The sequence below is a fragment of the Poeciliopsis prolifica genome, unplaced genomic scaffold (genome assembly GCF_027474105.1).
Source record: "Poeciliopsis prolifica strain line A6 unplaced genomic scaffold, Auburn_PproV2 SCAFFOLD019, whole genome shotgun sequence".
In the NCBI taxonomy this organism is placed as follows: Eukaryota; Metazoa; Chordata; class Actinopteri; order Cyprinodontiformes; family Poeciliidae; genus Poeciliopsis; species Poeciliopsis prolifica.
Window position 1 is genome coordinate 9,248,154 of NW_026562394.1, and position 12,802 is coordinate 9,260,955.

Below are 12,802 nucleotides of genomic sequence, written 5' to 3' on the forward strand. Positions count from 1 at the left end.
CAGCGGCGATCACACAGAGACGGAGGCACAGTGTATTTGGGCTGACAGCTAAATTACTTTACTGCTCTTAAACCCTCACCGACTGTTTGATGAGCTTTGAAAAGAAGCGATGGCAAAGTTTTTATCTCGCTGTCGTCTGCTTCTGACGAACTCCGCAAACTTGTTTTCCTACGATTGGCCGCCGTGATATTTCTCTCTCTTTGAGGAGTTCAAAGATCGTTCACTTCGAATCCTGGGCAGATGATGCCGGAATACATTTTAACGGCTTGTTTCCATCTAATGCGGCGCTGACGCCGGCCTGAGTCGTAGTAAAGCCAACAGAAGTTTCTGCTTCTGTTTTAGGGGAATTTGTCATTTAAAATATAATTACATAAAAGGCAGAAGACGTGGAAATACTGTATGTACCGAGAGATGATCTAGATGATTTACAGATAATCAGTCGTGACAAGCTTGTTATGAATTGGAAGAGTGTGTCATTTTTTGACTCTGCCGGTTCAGGTTTTTGTTTTTCTTTCTTTGTTTCTAAAATTTCATGTCTTAAGATGAATGGAGGCATAGCGGGAAAAAGTTTTCTCCCATCCAAAATTAGAAAAAGAAAGGGGGAAAAAAAAATCTGTTGACAGTAACACCATTCCATCCTCTCTCTCATTCTGCCAATGAGAACGATTTGCAATCCCTACAAAGGAAAATTATTTCATAGTTGCTCTTAATTAATTCTTGGCTTCAGTCGCTAAATAAGAACATTCTCATTTCCATTATTTGCTCTTAAATTGCCTTTAAACAACCTTAATGAAACAGCTTTTACTCAAACTGAAGCCGCATGATTCGGCACTTCAGTTTTATTCCTCCGATGCATTTAAAGCCCAATCAACTGAAGTATAGATGAAGATGGAATTAGTTTGACTTTGCAGACAAACTATAGCCTCTCTATTAAGTTTCTCCTCTGTAAGGGTGATTTAGTTTAAAAAAAATCAAACAAACAGAATGTGTCTTAGCTTTCCTGCACTCTCATTTCAACTGTAATTAAGCCAGCGATGAGTCACAAAGAGTTCGTCCTTAAAAAGCAATCTAAAAACAGAAAGGGGGGAGAGATGTTTTAGGGTGGTTGTTGGTAATTTCAATCCAGATCTTGTGGACGGAGGGGAAGGCTGCTGGCTGGAAATCGTCTCGTTTGCCCGCAGGAGCTCCTCGCTCTGTTTTCCTTCCTCTGCTGTGAACTAATTAGTTCTCAGTGGCCTGAAATGATTGCTGTGTCATTCAACTTGACTGGCACGCAGAACTGTTTATTTATCCCCATGTTTGCCCCTGCTGCTGCCTGTAGACACCACCGTGAACGTGCTAATGGTTGTCAGCGCGTCGTGTGTCGACTCTTTGTTCTTTGTCACTGCTAGGAAGATGTGTGTGTGATTTTTATTCTCATAGTCGGTGCAATACAAATGAGAAGTAAGCAATTCGGGAACCACCTAGTTTAAAAATGCCTTCACGTTTTTTGGTTTTCCTGCAAATAAAACAGGAGATTCTGCTGTTATGTTTTTTTCATTTGGTGCAACTATAAAAGCTGCTGGTCCTGGCTAGTTTTTGGGTCAAATTGTTTTAGCTTTTGTCTGGATTTAGAAAAATAAAACCAGTCAAAAGTGTTTGAAGGCAACATAGTTGAAAATCTTAAAAAGATCTGGCAAGTAAATATTTGGAAATGAACTTGCTGCATGACTCAGCTGTTGCTGACTGATTGATTTTGACATCACAAAGATGAGAGGGACGCGGCGTTTTTGCTCAATGCAACAAAACCGTGTTCAGTCGCCGCCCGTTTTCATAGCAGCTGTAAAATAAACAGAAAGGTGTACTTTTTCTGTGGAAATCCGTTTGAAATAAACACCGGATAATGTTGTACTTCTGAAAAATGGAAAAAAAAATAAAAAAATAAAAACGCTCCTGGGTTTCTGACACTCAGCACATCTCGGCTCACTGAGGGAGCCACTAACTGAAGCTTTTATTGTATCTGCAGCTTTCATTTTCTTCTCAAGGGACAATGAAAGTCATTTTTCTGCTCCTGCTTTGCCCAAAGTCGGCCTGCCTGCAACAGTCCGGCGTCCTCTGTCTGAAAAAGCAAAGGTTTCCTCGTCACAAAGCACACCGACTCTCAGACACTTGGGCCATAAAAGGAGCAGGCTGCTTAAACAGGTGTGAAATATATGTGCATTTTAAGGTGTATTTGGTGTTACTGAAGCAGGAGGTTGTAGCATTTTTAGAGACGGTGTCATATATTCGAGAGTTTAGCAGTTTGGAGTTTCTAAGAAAGACAAAAAAGAAAAGCAACCTGAAATTAATGTGATGACATTTAAGGCAGGTGTCAGGCAGAACAAGTAAAGGGAGAAGAGAACAGAACCCAGCATTGATCTGTGCGGAACTCCACATGAGGAGCAAGAGAATGATGAGCTGGCTATACATTTATCTCCATATAGCTGTAGTATGACCTAAATTTCAAATGTCCACCTGGATATGTTTTGCTTATTTTAATTGTAGGCAGTTCTTTAAATGTCCTGCAGGTAAATACATATTTCTCCATCTATCCATAACAACGGGAACTTTCAGTATGTAGCGAGTTATTTTTGCACTTTCCCGTCTATTAAAAGAGCGCCCCTCAGATTAATTTCACTCCCTGCTACGGTGGGGAGTGAAATTACTGTAGTCACCCGATATTGGCTGGCAAGCGCAACGTCTCTGCTTTCAGAAAAGGGGAATTTTTCAGATCGCGCAATGTGCGACAGATTTGCTGTAACTGTAAATTTGGCTTTATTGTTGCCGCTCCTGTTTGTCTGGAAGGCTTAAAAGTCAATGATCGGCCAGAAACCTGCAGAAAACTAAAAATGCAGCTTGCAAGTATTTCAGCTCTAGTTGGTCATGGCATTGTAAGGGATAGACTTTCTCTAATTGAGGGAATCTCATGAAAAACAACTGAGAAGTCTGATTTCTTACATCTTTGTGATAGTCTGCTTGGGCAGTGTTGAAAACACAGTTTGCTGTGTTTAAAAAAAACCCGCATGGATTTTTTTTCTTCACAAAACCGGACAGATTATTAGTTTTTTTTTTTTTCCCCCACCATTAACAACTCTCTGATAGTTGTGCAGTCTGTAGTCAAGGATTTCCTGAAAGACACGGAGATGAATATGTTGCATTCAAGTGACATTTTAGATTAAAGAAATGATGCTAGTAAAGCATCAGCCATTGAACTGTAAGACTATCAGTTTGACACTCATAATTCAAGGAGCTTGACAGAGAACGTGGAAACGAGGACACTTATTTGTGCTACGAACTGACTGCTACGAACTGACTCAGGCTCTTAGGAGTTCACAGTTTATTGTCAGCCTCTTACCTTCAATAGTCATCGTGGTTTTGTGCTGAGCTGAGTTCTTTGATTTTTATTTGCACAAAATACCTCAATTAAACAAAAGTGCTTGACGAATCACTCCGTTGGTGTCATTTTGACTTGTTGAATTTGCATGGCTTGAATCCAATTGTTTGTTTCTTTTTAATAAAAAGGGGGAATTGTGAGTGAAACGTCGCTGAATTCTTCCTGCATTGTGAATCATCCTGCATCCCCTCATCTGATCACCGTGTCAGCAGAGCGTCTGCAGCTACAGTGCAGCCTCTCCTACTGCATATAAAAAAATGCACCATCAAAAAAAGTCAGCCAGGTTCTTAAAAATGGCTCGCTTTCAGCCATTCGATCTCAGAATGCTTAGGTGCGAGGAAGTCGCGGCAATCACAGCAACAGCTCGTTACTCTGAAAACTTCATTATATGAATTGAACTCATGTTTGTTTTTGTTTTTTTTTGACACAAACCTCCTCCATTGCATGAGATAGAGATGTTTTTTTTTTTGCAGGGATTCTTGTCACCTGTGGCCCGGCATGTCTGCCTCTCATCTTCCACCATGAGCTTTAACGTCTGTAGGCTATAAATAAGGCAGGAATCTGCAGCCTTCAGTCTTTAGTCTTTATAAAAGCAGGAAGCAGAGCCGGTGCTTCCTTCATTGATTTAGCATAACGGTAACTGAAATGAGGTAATCTGTTAAGCTCTTATGGGAAAACTAAATAGCTTTTTTTTCTTTTTTTTTTTTTTGCTGTAACAGTAACAGGGAAAAAGATTTATGCTTTGTTTACCATCATATGAATATCCAGTTTCATTTTAGGTCTTATGAATCTTTTCTTTATTTTTTTAACGATGAAAAAAGACCCAGAAAACTTGCTAAGTAGGTAGATTTCCAAGCGTAGCCAGCCCAGCACTTCCTTTTGTGTTAAAAAATGCTAAAGTTTACAGGAAATATGACTCTGTAATGATGCATTATTGAAGGACATAACTGGCAGTGCTTCCAAATCAGCTAAAGAATCTAAAAAAAATGAATACAACTGAAATAAATATATTTTTTTGCACATTTTAGTCATACAAAAGGACTAAAATTATAAACATTGCGACGTCTTGTTGAAGTCCTCCTACAAGCTCTTGATCGTTCCAATCCGTTACACTCCATTGCAAATGGAGGTTGCTTTTTTTTTTTTTTTTCCTGTAGTTTAGTCAGCTTTTCTTTTGTTGTCATAAGTTTGCTATTCCTCTGAAGACACCTGAACTTTCTTCCCTCGGTTATTTATTGCTTTAACAGTTGGAGGTATCTTCCAAATCAACCCAAATATGTCGTGCAAGAACTCAGAACCAAAGCCGTTTGGATGAGTGGATGAGGAATGCGACCCAAGAATGACATCAGCACCAGGTCACTATTGGATCAGACCGAGGCCGTCTTTAATGCTATGTTTGGCAGAGTTTACCTGACCAACTTGAAATGACGAATACAGTCACTTTAAAAGACCGTGTCGCAAGTTATTACAACTTCATAAATCACTCCGATCGTTCAGACGCTCGGCTTCGTCTAACAGCATATTTGCATTCGCTGCGCTCGGGGCCAACAGCTGCACAGACGCCAACAAAGAACTTAGTGAGTGTTGGTCCAATTTAATGATCTCTCTCTCTCTCTCTCTTGCTCTCTCTCTCTGTCTCTCTCTCTCTTTTTGTTTTTTGTACCCAGTTGCGTAGCAACACGGATCAGGGCGTCTGAAGCCTTTGCGTCCTGACTGAAACTTTGTGCCGTTGATCTGAGGAGTTCTGGAATAAGAAGTAGTGCCGCAAATTGACAAACTTTTTTTGTTCTGGTTCTATTGTGATGGTTTGGATAATGTGATATTTATTTATATTGCATTTTCAGCATGTAATAATTCTGACCATATGCTTTGGTCTCATTTAAAGCAAAAAAATGCACTGAGATGATGGAGGCAACAAAAGTTTGCAACCTCACAAATATAATAAACTTTTAACAATTTATGATCTGGTAAAGGCGTGCGAAGTCAAACTTTCTCTTCCCGGCTGTCTCAGGATACTGAGCCGACCCGACGCGTTTTCAGCACCGCTTCTGTCCGAATTAAAGCAGAAAGTCAAGATGACGTGCGGTCAGTTTGGGCTTGACGGAGACATCGGCCTGACTGAATCCCACCTCCTCCTATTAGCTACCGCAGTTAGTAGCGAATGAAACTATTTGCTGTGACTTTTTCTTTTCTGTGTGTAAATCGCAGCTTCAGTTTCTGACAGCGTGTTGGGCGAAAGCTCTCAGGACAAGAAGACTAAAGCACTACCTGCTATTCTCTCCCTCCCGAGTCAATTTGCTGCTGTGAATCATAGTGGCGGAGGAGGGAAAAAAAAAGAGGAGTAAGAGGGAATGGGAGCTCTTACTACGAAGACACAGTTTGATTAAAATCAAGTATTTCTGTTTCACCTGACTCCAAATCTCAGGAGAAAGCTTGTTTTTTTTTTTTTTTTTTTTTTTTACTGATAGTGACAGTTTAATTTAAGTCTGTGTGTTTTATAAAAATTTGATTTGTCGATGTTGATTTTATCCGATTTCTCTTTAGGTCATGCAGCACAAAAAGACACAGGAGCAACATTCGTGCTATCATTTTTCTGTCATAAGTGGTCAGTAAATGTTCATATTAGTAGCAGAGGTGATGGTATAGCTAGAAAAGAAAATGGTCAGGGTTTTAGTATTCTTACAGGGAGGCTGCCTTTGTTTATCACCATTAATATTTCTCATTATTCCAATTGTTTGACTTGCTGAATTCAGCTCTTAAAGGCTCCATTGATCCCGAAGAGAAAATAAGTGTTGCCGTAAATGGAATTATTCAGGAATGTAGAGTGAGCCCTCGTCTCAGGACTGCTGAACAAAGGGACAGAGCCTCCTCGGCAATTAGGTGCAATTATCTTGACCATGGAAGACGGCTTCAAAGGAGATCGACTTCCACACGCTGGGTCTTGTTTGTCCTGAGTGGATTAGAAAACCTGGCACCTGAGACATGCGTATTGAAGAGACTTTACCTGTGTGTCCCGCTGAAATGATAAACGAGAGCGGCCTTAGAGGCTGTGTCGGCCTCCATGTTTGCGCAGCCAGCGACAAGCCACTGTGTCTGCTTTGCTTACTCAGTGATTACTACAAAAAAGAGAAAAAAAGCCAAAGGATGACAGTCTGTGTCTGCTCCTCATCTTTATTTCATCAGGGTAAATGTTGTGGCTTCTCATCGCCCGTACTGAATGCGTTTGTTTTTCATCAAGCCCCGCGCTCGGCAGAAGGAACTGCAGACTCGCCGTTCTGCTGCAGACAGATTTTTGTGTTTTTGGACCCAAACACAAGGCCGTGTCATCAACACAGACGTACAGAGGCACATTTCTTCTCTTTGCTTTCGCCAACGCAGAGTAAATCAGAAAGCAAAAGTGTCGTTTTTCCAGAATGTTTCACTTTGACAGGCCCGGCCGTTGCTTCGTCACTCCCGACTGCTCCGGCCACCCTGCCGCCGCCGCCGCCGCCTTTGAGGCAGAAAGCGTTTGCCAGTGTCACGTTGCTTTATTTCGACAAGTCGGTTGTGTTTTCCCCGCTCGCTGCCATTACGCCAGTCAGCCTTAATCATGTGTGCACTCGGAAAGCGGAGCGGTGCCAAACACAGCAGATGTTTGTAGACAGGATAACCCGTTGTGCTCAAGTGCTGTCAGTACAACGGAAACTACAGCCAAGAAAACAATCCTGATTTTTTTTTCTTTATATATATATATATATATATATATAAGTGTATACACACCAACAGATGAAAGTGTTCAATTAAACATTCATGAAGCAGAAAGGATGTAATTGCTCTTTGGTTTGGATTTCTTAAACAAATCCCTATGCAAGTGTAAATACTGTGATGAATGCAGTATTTTCATGTGTGAAGTAGTCCTTAGGGAAACGGCTGTATTGGTTTATTCAACAAGCGTGCCGTAATGTGAAGTCTCCTGTGGGTGGATGTCAGAGCAACATATAACAAGGAATAGAGTAATGTAGTATGAATTCGTCCCGCAGCAGCAAACATGATAAAACACTTAGAAAAGGACTGAACAGATATTACCTTCTTCCTGTGCAGTAGAGATATTTTCTGTTTGATAAAGATTGTTTTTGTAGGATGAGATGGTCTAAAGTTGATCTGCCTTCTCCGAGTTCTTCCAGTCCTAACTAGCAACAACCAAATCAGTGTAGGGAGGATGGTCTTAGCACTGCCAATCATCCATATGTGCACGCTGCTCATCTTTTTTCTTGCAGAGGCAAGGAAAAAGATGAGCCGCGTCGTAGTAGTAGTAGTATTCTTCAATGTATCAGATTCTGGGAATCTGCGTGTGCAGCGGAGGGAACAATGGACCCATGATGTCAGTATGAACTCACTAGTGCTGACTCTGCCAGTTACATTAAATGCACAGTCTCCACTCACACAGTTCACCACTAGTTTTAACAAGAAACATCCTTTAAAATGATGGAATATTTTTTTAACCAAAAAAAAACAACAACCCCAAAACAAACAAAAAAGGTGAAAACATCGACTAACTGAGTCTAATCCGAGTTCAAATTAGAGACAGGACCACCCATGTGGTTGGTTGGAGTATCATGGATCCACTAATTCTGTTGAACTTAAAGAATCGTGACGTTTATACTGTTCTAAGCCCTTTTTCCGCCCCCTGACTCTTACGTTTTCTAAACCTTTAATCTGTCAACCACACAAAATTGTAAAAATAAAAGATTTTCATCCTCTATATTGGTATCTAAAAGTCAATTCTACACACTTGCAATCAAGGCTTGGGCTCAAGGGGCTACAAGAGACGGAGTCGGTGTTTCCTGCTCAGCGAGGTGTGAACCCTTACACACACACACACACATGCAGCAGTTCAACGCCCCGAACTGAACTTCTAACTGATTGCATCATGGGAAACAACTCCGGTGAATTTTCTGATAATGTGTTTGACTCACCACTTAGAGTGGGCTTAATGCTCTTAACCACGGGCTGGAAATGTGATAATCAGGCAGGGACTCTGAGGCATTAGAGACAATTCACTGCTCAACAAGATGGTTGAAGTTAACACACTCCGCTCTCCACTTGGGCCTGACACATTTATCCACCTTTATCAGTGTATTTATCTTTGATTAGACAAGCGCTTGAGTTTTTTTTTTGTTTTAGTTTTTATCTCCTTCTGTAGCTTCCTCTGGAAATGTCCTTAGACCAATAATATATTGCTTTGGTGTTAAAACTTAGAGTCACAAGCTAGCATACAGTACAGAAGAGCTGTTATGTATCGTTTTAAATCTTAGGACTGCCATACCAAGCACAAGCATTTCTGACCGTCTCTATGAAATGCTGAATGTTAATGATGACACAGTTCTTCCCAGATGTCAATTTCAAATAAATTTTTATATCCCATCGGTTTACGTCACACGTCTTATTGGCTTTGCTCCCAACCAACTCTACGGCGTCTGATTCTCTAAACACGCAAAGCGGAAAAGCCAGAAACTAGAGATGCTACACTTGCAACTATAGTGGATCATGAAAAAAAAAAAGAACAAAGAAGAGTGACTCGATTTAAAAGCAGTTAATCGCGGTGACATTGATTGCATTCAAAGTGCGCAGCGAGATCTGACCTGGGGAATTTTGAGCCGCCCAAACAAAACTGCATTGAAGCCTTGATGACCAAATAATACCAATAATACCAATACATGATGAAGATACCGTAAAAAAAAAAAAAAAAAGAAAAAAAAAAGGTAACCAATCACCTACTTATGTGTTTGAGATTTTTGTGTCTTAAACATGTGTCCTATGAGAATCTAACGTTTTACACAGACTCAATTATTTCTTATTTTTTCATTTGTATTTCCAACGTTTTCAGTGATAGACATGCTGGCGGTTTTGGGTTTTTTTTTCTGAGAGGCAATAATTCACTCGACACCTGGACGCACGGACGCCGTGGGCATGTCTGCTGACCTTTAGCGTAATTACATTTATCTTAATTTAGCTTCATAGAAAAGATAATTAAAAATCCGTCTTTTCTGGCTTTGTAATTTGTTGAGGTTAGCTGTAGGTAAACATCCAGACTAAATGCCACCAAATATCGTCTTTGTGCATGGCTACTGCTGTCAGTGTTGGTACTGAGTGATTGTTTCTTAGTCCCATCATAAGTTTTCTCTTATTTTCTGTTCCGACAATGCATGTCATGTTGCATTATTTGCCTTGGATGAGAGTGGGCGGAAAGGCAAACGAGATTAGTTGATGCATGCACTTGTTTTTCTATGAGTGAATCGAGGCTTTCAGAAATGATTTCATGAGTCAGTGTTTGTAGCACGCCTTTCAAACTCGCTTCTGTTCCATGTTTTCTTTTTTTTTCTTCTTTTTTGACAACAGTAATGTTGGTGAAATAATGCTCTGCAGAGACACAAAGCATACTTCAGGGTGGTCTGTCAGTGAGCAACTGCTTGTTTTAGAGTGGTGGAGGATTTATTCTTAGCTGTGTATAATGGAAAATTGGCTGTGATTTCATTCCTTATATGTACCGTCTGCCAACTCTGAAGTTCACTTTGGGCTATGTGGTATAATTGCTGGGCTAAAGGTAGGATTTGATGGGACTCTGGCTCATCTTTCTTTTTTTCCTTATTCTTCCTTTGCTTGTCCAGTAAATACAGAGAGAATCTGTGTAAGGAGTGATATTCAGGTGTAGAAGTCAAGTTTTAGAAATCTTTTAAAAAATAACTATTTAAAACAAAGCATAAAAACAAATAATAACAGCCTTTAGATCAGTAGTAATATTGCAATGCACTAATTAAATATGTTAAATCTTTTCATGATGTTAAAAAGAGGGAGACAATCGTCATTACACTTGCTATGTAATCATTGTTTATCCAAGATAGAAATATTGAGATTGTATAAGAAGACTGCATCTAAAAATATGTTAAAAGTTGATTAAAACATGACTTAATTAACTTTTTTAATGTATATATTAGCTCTATAGCGTATTTGCGTCACGGTTACTATGATGTAGTATCATATAAATTTTTTTTTCCAAACATCAAACAAATGTTTAGGTCGTCGTCTAATTTGCAGACAGAGCGCCTGCATAGCGTAAAATGAGATGAAATAATTTTGGGGAGTAAATTGAAATAAATTACATTTGTTAGGGGATCATAGGTTTAGGAAGGTGCGGCATTATTTACATAAAACTGCGTTAGGTATCGTTTTATGTGATAAGGGTTTTAATGTGTTATGACACATTCAACAAACTACATGTGAGACAAAAAATATAGATCATAATCTTCCAACTGGATGCCTGAAACAACTATTTATAAAATTTAACGTGCCACATCACACGGGGGCAAAATCTTTAGTTTGCAACTACTCTCTGGTTTCTAAAACAGGGAAGTAGTTGCGCCGTAGTTTCTGCATAAAGGCGGCTTATTTACAAGCTATACCAGCGGTCTGGGTGCTGTCACTAGGCTCAACAGCCTTGCCGTTTTATTTATATTTAGAAAAGGTTGACATTTTTAAAATCTACACTATTTAGAGAATACACACAAAATATTGTGTGTTCATTAATAGCAGTAACTGCTTTAATTGCTAATGTCAGTTGCCATAAATGGGTTAAAATATAAACTGTCAATCTTTAAAGCTGACGCTAAAATATCATCACAACTGGCACAATGTCACCTCTGCTCCTAATATAGATAATGACTGGAATGTTATTGTACCTCCTTATCATTCTCAGTTCTGATTGGTCCATCTCTCATCCTCTCATACTGATATTGAGAATATTTGTCCACAGATGTTTTTATTTTTACTGCAGTCGTAAACGAATAAATGAATTTCAGCTCAACGCTAACTCATCATCGACTCTCCCTGTCGTGTACAGTGAAAAGGCCAGTCCTTTACTCTTGTGGTCAGTGTTATGAGCCTGTTCATGCAAGTTTTAGACCTTAAATAACTTCAGCGTCTGCAGATCGCTGATTTTTATGCGTTCACTCGCAGCTCAAATGCAATAAAGCTGTATTTTCTCACAGTGTTGCCTGGCCATCTGTGCTAATTAAAAATGGTGTGCAAGTGGCTAAGTGCGCCTGCTGTCATGGCTCGATGTTGGCTCACCACTGTGATGCCTGTCAGCCGTCGACTTAAGATGTTGGCATCATCAGCTGGTTTACATCACCGACTACTATTGTACATGTTACTCAAGTGAAGACAACTCGACGGACACTCAGGGCAAAGTCCAGATGGTTACTTTGACAACAAACGCTGATGTCCGTTGTGAAATTAACATAAAACAAAAGCTACTTTGTGATTCCTTTTTGTTATACTGGTAAGTCTGACAAAAAGTGACCAGATTTCACTCCAGAAAGTGAATTTCAAGGGATTATCATCCGCGCTCCTTGCAGTAGAGTTTGTGAACAAAATGTGATTCATAAAACTAAACATATACAATTTATTTCTGATTTTTCTTTAATTATTGGTGTTCAAATTTTGTTTTTCTACATTTCCTGCCGTGAGTGATCATAACTTATTTTCTGGAGATAAAGTCACAGTGAATGTTGGAAAGCATTCCCAGTAAAACGGAATTATAGTCATATATTAAAACAAAATTACGACAGTGCACGTTTTACAGTGCATCTTGTCTTGAAAATTAGAATAATGAGGATGATCTGATCCTTAGATGTGGCTGAAAATGTGCCAAGGTTTCACATGTAAAGGCAATCAGGTAGCTCATATCTGTTCATATTTCTCATTTTCAATAAATAAAAGACATTGATCCGTGTATTCCATATAGTATGCATTATATTGTTTCTTTTTCTCATGTAGGTCAAGTAGACTTTGACTCTAAACAAGTCTTGTTTAGTAGGAACCACGGTAAAAATGGTTCTTTAGATTCTGAAGGTGGCTGAGCTCTACCCTGGAGTGTGCTGACCTTTTCTTCAACTTGGACGTTCCACGCAGCTGCCTGCATTTTAATTTCAGCACCTTCCTTTACAGAGGTCAAACATTCAAAAGAATAAAATAGAACAACTTTCCTATAACCCATCCAGCCTTCGCTACAGTTGGCTATGAAATCAGAAATACAGCTTCCTTTTAACACTCCTGCAGTTTTTAAGAGTCGCAGGAGTCCTTTAGATCACTTAAGTTTTTTTTTTTGTTTTTTTTTTACTGTGTTTTAGCTTATCTTTAGCTTATTAGACTATACAAAAAAGTGCATAACATTTTACATTCACAGTGAACCCTCAGTCACCTCCGCCCCTTTTTCATTTCACAAATTTCTCCATCTCTCCTCCGTCAGCTCTGATCACCGGTGTGCCTGGCATCATAGGTTACGTCTTCTTCTGGGCTAAATACTGTTGATTAGTGTGAGCACTGTTGCCACCTAGTGACCTGAGGCCTGTT

The 12,802-nt window shown here is 39.6% G+C and overlaps 1 protein-coding gene across 21 annotated transcripts in view; it reads left to right on the top strand.

The window, feature by feature from the left end:
• auts2a (activator of transcription and developmental regulator AUTS2 a) overlaps positions 1 to 12,802 on the top strand; it is a 305,230-nt gene that overhangs the window by 42,445 nt on the left and 249,983 nt on the right. The gene's annotated exons all lie outside the window — the stretch shown is intronic.